General features: G+C 45.3%; 1 pseudogene; it reads right to left on the reverse strand.

The window, feature by feature from the left end:
* Positions 1-11,024: 11,024 nt before the first annotated feature.
* On the reverse strand, positions 11,025-11,205 carry LOC116970594 (annotated as a pseudogene).
* Positions 11,206-12,764: the final 1,559 nt, after the last annotated feature.

Here is a 12,764-nt window from a genome sequence, read left to right on the forward strand (position 1 = left end):
CCTTCCCTCTCTCCCTCCCTTACCTCTTCGTGAGAGTTGGCAGCTCTGCTATGCCTTGGGTCCAAAAGAGGATAGAAAGAAAATACTTAATGGTCTTTGTAAGAAGATTTTAATAAGCTCTTCTACATTTAAGGTAAATTGACTTATTAGAGGCAAAAAGCATCTTCAACATACAGGTCTCTCCACACAACTGAAAACAATTGAATTTAAGTGATATATCATCCATTGTTCAGGCATGTAGTTATGATCATCTTTTTTCTTATTAGTTAATCCTAAATGATATCTCCTGTAATTTCAGATGTCAACAGTGGGTCCAGAATACTCGTCGACAAGATCTCCTGCACCGAACTGCAGAGCATTTGTCAAATAACTGCCGTCTTATGTACATTGTGTGAAATTGTGATTTGTTAACTGCACAAAACTAATGCAAATGGCGATATATTTATTATTGTATCTACGTTGGACATTTTGCTCTTTGGTGTCAGAACGCGGGGTGGGAGATTGCAACCTTCACGTGGTCCGCCCTGTTTCGACAAATGCAATCAACCCGGTGTGCACAGTCAAATAAGATCAAATAGAACAAGTTGTCCTACAACTTTAGGCTGTGCACGCCATACGCAAGAAGAAGTGTCAGAACGCAGTCTGAAGAAGGCTTCCGACCTGCAACGTCACCTATTCCTTTTCTCCAGAGATGCTGCCTGACCCACTGAGTTACTCCAGCATTTTGTGTCTATCTCTGTTTAGATTGGACTCGTGGGTGGAAATTGCGGCTGGTCTGGTGATCTAGAACGAGAGCCAAAGTCTCAGAATATGGGTCATGATATTTAGTAATGAGACAAGGAGCAGTTTCTTCACTCAAGGGCTGGGAATCTTGGAATTCTTGATCGCGTGAGATGGTGAAAGTCGAGTCCTTGAAAGGAGAGATATTTTTTTTCAAATACGAAAAGGATGAAGGATAATGGAGAGAATGTGGGAATAAGGTGTTGAGTTGCAGGATCAACAATAATCTTACTGATGGTGGTGTGAACTTAGATGGCTTATCCTTGCTTTTATTTCTTACAGAGATACAGCGCGGAAACAGGCCCTTTGGCCCACCGCGTCCGCATTGACCAGCGATCCCCGCACACTAACACCATCCTACACACACTAGGGACAATTTACACTTATACCAAGCCTACAAACCTGTATGTCTTTGGAGTGTGGGAGGAAACCGAAGATCTCGGAGAACACCCATTCAGTCACGGGGAGAATGTACGAACTCTGTACAGACAGCACCCACTGTAAGGCAGCAACTTTACCGCTGCACCACCATGCCGCCCTTAATCCACTAGGGCACTAGGTTACAATAAACTTCCTACATATTCTAGGAATGCATCTCATAAAAATGGGAGAGGTTTAAATGCATTGTAAAATCTGCTCTTAGTTTCCTAAATCGGTATTGCTCTAATGGCCTCTTTGTATCTTTTTCTTTGGTTTAAACCATCAATTGTTCTGCATTTAGATTTTATTTTTTCCCCTGTGGATCACAAGGCACTGTTTGTTTCAGGAGTGACTCTAATCTCCAGCGTAATTTGACAAGACAACCAAGAGGGCAAACACAGGCAGTTCAGAGCTGCTGCCTGTATCGCATGAGAGAACAAGAATGAGGCCAACTTGTTTTTTGCAGATCATCAACCCTTGACTGATGTTATCAATGCCGATGGTGACTCAAGGAGACTCAACCAGGTGGTGGTTTACAAAGGTCCATGCCCATTGTTCCTCATGGCATACCACCAGCCTCAACAGATCACCTAGTCATAGAGTCTCACAGCGTAGAAGCAGGCCCTTCAGCTCAACTTGCCCACGCTGGCCAACATGTCCCATCTACACTAGTCCCACATGCCTGCATTTGGCCCATACCCCTCTAAACCTGTCCTAACCATCAAATAACCTAACAGAACTGTCATATGAGGAAAGATTGAAAAGACTAGGCTTGTATTCACTGGAGTTTAGAAGGATGAGGGGGTATGTTATCATATTATTTACAATGTACTATGTTTACAGATTCTGTTGTGCTGCTGAAAGTAAGAATTTAATTGTTCTATCTGAAACAAGCTAGATGTAGGAAATTGTTCTACATGACAATAAAACACTCTTGTTAGATGCAAGGGGATCTTATAGAAACATATAAATGAATAAAAGGACTGAACAAGCTAGAAACAGGAAAATGTTCCCAATGTTGGGCGAGTCCGGAACCAGGGGCCACAGTCTTAGAACAGAGGGAGGCCATTTAAGACTGAGATGAGAAAAAACGTTTTCACCCAGAGAGTTGTGAATTTGTGGAATTTCCTGCCACAGAGGGCAGTGGAGGCCAAATCACTGGGTGGATTTAAGAGAGAGTTAGATAGATCTCTAGGGGCTAGTGGAATCAAGGGATATGGGGAGAAGGCAGGCACGGGTTATCGATTGGGGCTGATCAGCCATGATCACAATGAATGACGGTGCTGGCTCGAAGGGCCAAATGGCCTCCTCCTGCACCTATTTTCTATGTTTCTGGAACACTCATCCAGCAATCCTCGAGCCCACCAGCTCATCCCGTAGTCAATTCATCAGCTTTTCCATAAGAACTTTCATCAGTTCTTCCAAAAGAACGACAATCAGCCAATCTCGATTACCCTCAGCCCATCAAGCAGCCGCTTAATTCACCCAGAAGTCAAGTCAAGTCAAGTTTATTTGTCACATACACATACGAGATGTGCAGTGAAATGAAAGTGGCAATGCTCGCGGACTTTTGTGCAAAAGACAAACAACCAAACAACTATAAACGCAATCATAACACACATATTCTTTTACATAATAAATAATGGAAGGAAAAACGTTCAGTAGAGTTAGTCCCTGGTGAGATAGGCGTTTACAGTCCGAATGGCCTCTGGGAAGAAACTCCTTCTCAACCTCTCCGTTCTCACCGTATGGCAACGGAGGCGTTTGCCTGACCGTAGCAGCTGGAACAGTCCGTTGCAGGGGTGGAAGGGGTCTCTCATGATATTGTTGGCTCTGGAGTCGCACCTCCTGATGTATAGTTCCTGTAGGGGGGCAAGTGAAGTTCCCATAGTGCGTTCGGCCGAACGCACTACTCTCTAACTACTCTTTAACACAAGTCTGAACTATTGAATGCTCACTGCATCTCTTTCCATGTCGGCAAGTTAATATCCAGCTGCATGAACCATGTGAAAAGGGAATAAATAGATGCATGTGGTGCAGTGATTTGTGCAGCACTATAGGCCTGGAGACCAAGAGGAGTTCACCATTTAACGGAGTTTGAACGGGGGGCTTGAGGCCCCCGACCGAGGAAGAACAAAAGGAAGGGACTTTAACTTTATTTCGCCTTCCATCACAGTGAGGAATGTGTAGGAGTCACTGTGGTGAATGTCCGTATTAAAATGTGTTTTTGAGTGCTGTTTCTTTTAATTGTATGACTGACCTGGCCAATGAAATTCCTCGTATGTTGCAAAACATACTTGGCAAATAAAATCTGATTATGATTCTGAAAAGCCTTTCCCATACTCTTTCCTCTCTTTGATCTTTTTGCAGTTGACTGCCTTTCTGTACTTGTAGCAAGAGATTGTCGCGGCATCCAGCATCCTCGGAGAATGTAGAATTAAAGGCAGAGGCAATGCCAGTATTAAAGATGGTTATTTGCCTCAAGATTGGACTATTGTATCTCCAGAACCTCCCCAGAGGCTCTGGGAGACACAAGGTTCAAGAGGGAACACAAAAAGCCTAATTAGGAAGAATATTAAGAGTAAGATTTTCAATTAAAATACTGTGATTGATGGAACCTTGCCTTTAAATTGGTTCTTGGATGAAACCCTGATGGTTCTCACATTGTCTCTTTAAATTTACTCTCCTTTTCACACTTGCATTAAAACACACAGCCACTGCCATTCACAGTGATACTGCCCGGCAGTCTCATAATTACAGTCAACACATCCACCTTGACAGCCACACAAAATGATGTAAATAAAAATTGTTTTCCTTGTTTAAGAAGTTCAATTTAGAATTATTTGAAATTGTGGGGGTTGCTACAAAATACTGCTGACCCACAAATGTGTTGCTATGAGACATTCACATTTAAAAAATCCATGTCTCAAAAAAAACAAGAAGGTGCCCATGTTATTTGACCAACTTATCAGATGAATTAAAATTTGTAGGTGTGTATGCATTAGTTTTACTCCTAATTCCCTTTTCCAAATCATTAATATATATGGTAAACAGTTGCGGCCCCAACACCAAGCTTTGCGGCAAAAAAATCCAGAAGATTAGTCAAACATGATTTCCCTTTCATAAATCCATGTTGACTTGGACTAATTCTTTTACTGCTATCCAAATGCCCCATTATTACATCTTTAATAATTGACTCCAGCATCTTTCACACCACCAAAGTCGGGCTAACTGGTCTGTAATTCCCCGTTTTCTCTCACGCTCCTTTCTTGAAAAGTGGGATAGCATTAGCTATCCTCCAATCCACAGGAACTGATCGTAAATCTATTGATCGTTGGAAAATTATTATATGTATAAATATATATGTATGTGTATATATGCATGTATGTGTATATATGCATGTATATGTATATGTGTATATATGCATGTATATATATGTTTATATATGTGTGTATGTATGCATATATATGTATCCATATGTATGTATGCATTTGTATGTGTGCATATGTATGTGTATACGTGTGTATGTATGTATGTGTATATATGTATGTGTGTATATATGTATGTGTATATATATGTATGTGTAAAAATATATATATATATGCATATCTTTATTATTACTATATAATTATATATATAATTGCCTTTATGGTTTATGCACATCATCTTACAAGACAAATGAATTAATAGTGATTATTTAAATCAAAGTTGCTTCTGATCCATGAGGATAAACTTTATTATCTCTAACTTGCCTCTCACACACAGACACACATTCATATAAATATATATACGTTAAATTTAATTTTGTGCAGTGTGTGTTAAAGCAATACAAGGGAAACTGCACAATACAATGCAAGGGAAACTACGCAAAGGAGGGGGCTGTTCCCGCAACAAGATACTCGAGGATCTTTGCTTTGGATCAAAGATTATAGAGGAGCTCTATAATCTTTGCTTTGGATCACAGTGGGTGGCATACCGGAAGTCGCGTGTCGCATAAAGAAATGGCGGCCGTGACGTTCCGTCACGTACTACACGTCAGTCCATTGAATTTCGGAGGAGTGGTCTATCTTGCTCTGCTATAGGATCTTTGGTTTCAAGCACAGGGCAGGTCGAACAGCTGATTGCATTTTCATTTCACTTCCATTGCCATTGCAGTTTCAAGCACAGGGCAGGCCGAACAGCTGATTGCATTTTCATTTCACTTCCATTGCCATTGCAGTTTCAAGCACAGGACAGGCCGAACAACTGATTGCATTTTCATTTAATTTCCATTGCCATTGCAGTTTCAAGCACAGGGCAGGCCAAGCCAAAGAGCTGATTGCATTTTCACTTCACATTCATTGCCATTGCAGTTTCAAGCTCAGGGAAATAGGCAACATAGAAATATAGAAACATAGAAAATAGGTGCAGGAGTAGGCCATTTGGCCCTTCGAGCCTGCACCGCCATTCAATATGATCATGGCTGATCATCCAACTCAGTATCCTGTACCTGCCTTCTCTCCATGTCACCTGATCCCTTTAGCCACAAGGGCCACATCTAACTCCCTCTTAAATTGAATCTGTGGCAGAGAATTCCACAGATTCACCACTCGTTTTTCTCATTTCGGTCCTAAAAGACTTCCCCCTTATCCTTAAACTGTGACCCCTTGTTCTGGACTTCCCCAACATCGGGGACAATCTTCCTGCATCTAGCCTGTCCAACCCCTTTAGAATTTTGTAAGTTTCTATAAGATCCCCCCACAATCTTCTAAATTCTAGCGAGTACAAGCCGAGTCTATCCAGTCTTTCTTCATATGAAAGTCCTGCCATCCCAGGAATCACTCTGGTGAACCTTCGCTGTACTCCCTCTATGGCAAGAATGTATTTCCTCAGATTAGGAGACCAAAACTATACACAATACTCCAGGTGTGGTATCACCAAGGCCCTGTACAACTGCAGTAGAAACTCTCTGTTCCTATACGCAAATCCTTTTGCTATGAAAGCTAACATACCATTCGCTTTCTTCACTGCCTGCTGCACCTGCATGCCTACTTTCAATGACTGGTGTACCATGACACACAGGTCTCGTTGCATTTCCCCTTTTCCTAATCGGCCACCATTCAGATAATATTCTACCTTCCTGTTCTTGCCACCAAAGTGGATAACCTCACATTTATTCACATTATACTGCATCTGCCATGCATTTGCCCACTCACCCAGCCTATCCAAGTCACCTTGCAGCCTCCTAGCATCTTCCTCACAGCTAACACTGCCCCCCAGCTTTGTGTCATCCACAAACCTGGAGATATTGCATTCAATTCCCTTGTCCAAATCATTAATATATATTGTAAATAGCTGGGTTCCCAGCACTGAGCCTTGCGGTACCCCACTAGTCACTGCCTGCCATTGTGAAAAGGATCCGTTTACTCCAAGTCTTTGCTTCCTGTCTGCCAGCCATTCTCTATCCACATCAATACTTTTATATTTTTTTGTATTTTATTGTATTCAACTTATTGTCATTATCTCATAAGATACAACAAAATGGATTTTCCTTACAGTCAAGTAACATAAAAATAAATAATAAATAAATAAAACATTTTTTTTTTAAAGCACAAACACAGAAGTCCACGACACAACATAAACCCACAGTGGCACCAAAGTTGAGTAAGGTACCATAGTCCAGCCAGCCTCCCCTCCGATCTTCTCAGATGTTCACCCGTGGTCGGGGCCTCCCGAGCACCCGCAGTCGCCGCCACGGGCGGCCCGATGCTCAGGCCCTCACGCGGGGATGATGGAACACCGACGCCGAACCCCGACGGAGAACATCCTCAGCGGCCCGGACCTCCAGATCAGCCACCTCCCACCGGAGTCCGCGGCTCCCGAGTCCACAGGCCGAGTCGCAGGACTCTGCGATGTTGGTCAGCGCCGCCCGCGTTGGGAGCTCCACGAACCACAGCTCCACGATGTCGGTGCAGCAGGCCCAGCACCCGGGGCTCCAAACGGCGATCCCCAGTAAGGCATCGCCCACCTCGCGATGTATCCAACACTGCGCCGCTGCTGCTGGAGCTCTGGTCGGTCCTGGCAGGAAAGGCCGCGCCAATCCAGTAGGTAGGCCGCGGGGGGGGGGGGGGGGGGGGGGGGGCGAGGACATCACTCAAATAATAGTCGCATCCTCTCCAGGAAACGACTGAATGACGGTATCCCCCTTACCGTACCCTCTTCCCACACATAAAGACATTAAAAAAAACACAGAAAACGCTCTTCAACATAACAAAAAAACAAAAAGATACCGGACTGAAGGCGGAGGCAACTAGCACCAGCGCCACCGGATGTCAAAAATACTGAACCCCCAATACCGTGTGCTTTAAGTTTGTATACTAATCTCTTATGTGGGACCTTGTCGAAAGCCTTCTGAAAGTCCAGATATAACACATCCACTGGTTCTCCCTTATCCACTCTACTAGTTACATACTCGAAAAATTCTATAAGATTTGTCAGACATGATTTACCCTTCATAAATCCATGTTGACTGTCCAATGTTTTCACCACTTTCCAAATAGGCTGCTATCCCATCTTTAATAACTGACTAGCATTTTCCCCACTACCGATGTTAGACTAACTGGTCTGTAATTCCCCGTTTTCCCTCTCCCTCACTTTTTAAAAAGTGGGGTTACATTAGCTAACCTCCAATCCTCAGGAACTACTCCAGAATCTAAAGAGTTTTGAAAAATTATCACTAATGCATCCACTATTTTTGGGGCTACTTCCTTAAGTACTCTGGGATGCAGCCTATCTGGCCCTGGGGATTTATCGGCCTTTAATCCATTCAATTTACCTAACACCACTTCCCGGCTAACCTGGATTTCACTCAGTTCCTCCATCTCATTTGAATCCCGGTCCCCTGCTATTTCCGGCAGATTATTTATGTCTTCCATAGTGAAGACAGAACCAAAGTAATTATTCAATTGGTCTGCCATGTCCTTGTTCCCCATGATCAATTCACCTGTTTCCGACTGCAAGGGACCTACATTTGTTTTAAATAATCTTTTTCTCTTCACATATCTATAAAAGCTTTTGCAGTCAGTTTTTATGTTCCCTGCCAGTTTTCTTTCATAATCTATTTTCCCTTTCCTAATTAAGCCCTTTGTCCTCCTTTGCTGGACTCTGAATTGCTCCCAGTCCTCTGGTAGGCTGCTTTTTCTGGCTAATTTGTATGCTTCATCTTTTGTTTTGATAATATCCCTGAATTCCCTTGTTATCCATGGATGCACTAACTTCCCTTATTTATTCTTTTGCCAAAGTGGGATGAACAATTGTTGTAGTTCATCCATGCAGTCTTTAAATGGCTTCCATTGCATATCCACCGTCAACCCTTTAAGAGTCAATTGCCAGTCTATCTTGGCCAATTCACATCTCATATCCTCAAAGTTACCTTTCTTTAAGTTCAGAACCCTTGTTTCTGAATTAACGATGTCACTCTCCATCCTAATGAAGAACTCAACCATATTATACTCACTCTTGCCCAAGGGGCCACGCACAACAAGACTGCTAACTAACCCTTCCTCATTACTCAATACCCAGTCTAGAATAGCCTGCTCTCTTGTTGGTTCCTCTACATGTTGGTTTAGAAAACGATCCCGCATACATTCCAAGAAATCCTCTTCCTCAGCACCCTTGCCAATTTGATTCACCCAATCTATATGTAGATTGAAGTCACCCATTATAACTGTTTTACCTTTGTTGCACGCATTTCTAATTTCCTGTTTGATGCCATCCCCAACTCCACTACTACTGTTAGGTGGCCTGTACACAACTCTCACTAGCGTTTTCTGCCCCTTAGTGTTTCGTAGCTCTACCCATATCGGTTCCACATCCTCCAAGCTAATGGCCTTCCTTTTTATTGCCCTAATCTCCTCTCTAACCAACAACGTTACCCCACCTCCTTTTCCTTTCTGTCTATCCCTCCTGAATATTGAATATCCCTGGATGTTCAGCTCCCAGCCTTGGTCACCCTGGAGCCATGTCTCCGTGATCCCAACTATATCATATTCATCAATAACTATCTGCACATTCAACTCATCCACCTTATTACGAATGCTCCTTGCATTGAGACACAAAGCCTTCAGGCTTGTTTTTACAACACTCTTACCCCTTATACAATTATGTTGAAAAGTGGCCCTTTTTTATTTTTGCCCTGGATTTGTCTGCCTGCCATTTTTACTTTTCACCTTGCTACCTATTGCTTCTACCCTCATTTTACACCCCTCTGTCTCTCTGCTCATGCATCCATCCCCCTGCCACATTATTTTAAATCCTCCCCGACAGTACTAGCAAAAACTCCCCCAAGGACATTGGTTCCATTCCAGCCCAGGTGCAGACCGTCCTGTTTGTACTGGTCCCACCTCCCCCAGAACTGGTTCCAATGCCCTAGAAATGTGAACCCCTCCCCCTTGCACCATTTTTCAAGCCACGTATTCATCTGCAATATCCTCCTATTTCTACTCTGACTAGCACGTGGCACTGGTAATAATCCAGAGATGATTACCTTTGAGGTCCTACTTTAAAGTTTATCTCCTAGCTCCATAAATTCACCTTGTTGGACCTCATTCCGTTTTTTACCTATATCGTTGGTGCCAATATGCACCACGACAACTGGCTGTTCAGCCTCCCCCTCCAGAATGTTCTGCAGCCATTCAGTGACATCCCTGACCCTTGCACCAGGGAGGCAACATACCATCCTGGAGTCTTGTTTGCGGCCGCAGAAACACCTATCTATTCCCCTTACAATTGAATCCCCTATTACTATAGCCCTTCCACTCTTTTTCCTCCCCTCCTGTGATGCAGAGCCACCCACGGTGCCATGAACTTGGTTGCTGCTGCCTTCCCCTGATGAGCCATCTCCCCCAACAATATCTAAAATGGTATATCTGTTGAGGAGGGAGATGACCACAGGGGACTCCTGCACTACCTGCCTACTGCTACGCTGGCTAGTGGCCACTTATTCCCTTTCTGTCCTCTTAACTTTTACCTGCGGTGTGACCAACTCACTGTACGTGCTATCCACGACTTTCTCAGCATCGTGGATGCTCCAGTATGAATCCAACCGCAGCTCCAATCGCTCAATATGGTCTGCCAGGAGCTGCAGCTGGACACACTTCCTGCAAACGTAGTCACCAGGGACACCGACCATATCCCTGATCCCCCACATGTTGCAGGCTGAGCAAACCATGGGGCCGATCTCAACTGACATGGCTTACCCCCAAATTAAATCAACTCCCTCACACTATAAAAATCTTAATCCTTTAAACTGTACCTTTACTAAAAAGCACTGTACCCTTAACTCACTGAACCCTTAACCAGAAAGCAGAAATACAATCCTGGGGTTGCTCCCAATCAGCTGCTTCCAATAGTCCGCTTCCACCAATCAGCGGCTTCCTCCAGACCACTTCCTTTGAAGTGTGACGGAACGTTACAGCCCCGCGCTCAATTTGTAAACTCACCGCTCAGACGCTGCTCCTCCAGCTCCAACCGCTCCTGGGCTTCTGTGGAACAAAGCCCCGCGGTCGATTTTTAAACTCGCTTCTCGGACGCTGCTCCTCCCGCTCCAACCGCTCCTGGGCCTTCAACAATTTGCTGAAGATTTTTATTCTCTTTCCTGGAAGTTTCAGTTGCATATGGATTGAAATGCGAGCAGCACCTCCTCTTTTCCTTTTAAATAAACGAAGGCATTTGACTTGAGCGGTCCCGTCAAGAATCAGAGTGATAGAGGGCAGCAGGCAGACACGCAGCCTCTACGCAAGAAAGAATTTTTGTGTTTTCTTTTGAACTTTGAAAATCTCCCAAAAGGGAAGTGCACCGTTCCCAGAGACACTGCAATACTGGGTCGATGCATGGGGTGGACCGAGCAAGCCCCTAGTCCATCTCCCTGTTCCAAAAATCAATTTAATATATGGCCCCTAGATAAGGGACGTATCAGATATTAAACTGATAAGAACAGATTTTTTTTTTTAATTTCAAAATAGACTTTATTCAGGTAATAAATATATACAATACATGAAGCGTGCAAAAAAAATCATCCAACATTTTCAGAGGCTATACCCTTGCCCACCCTTGCCACTAATATGGCCCACTGACGTGGGATCCCTTCCCTTGAGGGGAGTCTCCACCACATCCTGCCCCCATGTCCAGCAGCGGAAGGACCCTAGACTGTGGTCCTCCCCCACCGAGCCTTGGCGTTGGCTGCACCAAGCTTAAGTGCGTCCCTCAGCACGTACTCCTGCGGTCTGCAGCGGGCCAGTCGGCAACATTCCCCGACGGACATCCCGCTCTGTTGGGTGGTGAACAACGCTCGGGCAGACCAAAGAACATCTTTCACCGAGTTGATGACCTTCCAGCAGCATTCGATGTCAGTCTCTGAATGTGTCCCTGGGAACAGTCCGTAAATCACAGAGTCTTCTGTGACGGAGCTGTTCGGAATAAACCGTGAATGGGACCCTTGCAGACCTCTGCAGACACACTTTGCGAATCCACACTCTGCAAAGAAGTGGGCAACCGTCTCCTCTCCATAGCAACCGTCCCGAGGGCAGCGTGCGCTGGTAGTGAGGTTCCGACAGTGCAGAAAGGATCTGACTGGGAGGGCTCCCCTCACCGCCAGCCAAGCCAGTTCTTGGTGCTTGTTGGTGAGTTCTGGCGTTGAGGCATTTTGCCAGACAAGCTGGGCAGTCTGCTCTGGGAACCACGCCACCGGATCCATCGAGTCATTTCCCTGCAGTGCCTGCAAGACATTCCGTGCTGACCACTGCCCGATGGACATGTGGTCAAAGGTGTTTGTCCAGAAGAACCCTTCCACGAACGACAGATGGGGCGGCAATGTCCAGCTGACTGACACATTGCGTGGCATCTGCGCCAGGCCCATCCTTCGCAACACTGGGGACATGTAGAAGCTCATCAGGTAGTGACACTTGGTGCCCACGTGCCTTGGCTCTATACTCCACGTGATGCAGCCACACACAAAGGTGGCCATCAGGACGAGGGCGACGTTGGGCACGCATTTACCCCCATTGTCTTTATGCATTGTGGCCCGTCGCACCCGGTCTATCCTTGACCCCCAGATGAACTGGAAGATGGCCCGGGTGATCCCTGTGGAGTAGGAGGGAGGGACAGGCCACACTTGCGCCAAGTATAGCAGCCCCGAGAGCACCTCACACCAGATGACCACATTTTTCCCCATTATGGAGAGGGAGCGTTGCCTCCACAGCTCCAGTTTCTTCCCCACCTTGGCTATCCGCTCCAGCCAAGTCTTGTCACACGCCTCAGCCCCCCTGAACCAGATCCCCAGCACCTTCAAGAAGTCAGGCTTGATGGTGAAGGGGACGGAAGATTGGTCGGGCCAGTTGCCAAAGAGCGTGGCCTCGCTCTTCCTGCGGTTCACCCTGGCTCCCATGGCCGACTCAAACTGGTCGCAGATACTAATCAGTCTGCGGACCGTCCCTGGATCCGAGCAGAAGTCGGCGACATTGTCCATGTACAGGGAGGTTTTGACTTGAGTGCCCCCACTGCCTGGCAATGTCACTCCTCTTATGCTC

Source organism: Amblyraja radiata, chromosome 2, assembly GCF_010909765.2.
Source record: "Amblyraja radiata isolate CabotCenter1 chromosome 2, sAmbRad1.1.pri, whole genome shotgun sequence".
NCBI classification, from domain to species: domain Eukaryota; kingdom Metazoa; phylum Chordata; class Chondrichthyes; order Rajiformes; family Rajidae; genus Amblyraja; species Amblyraja radiata.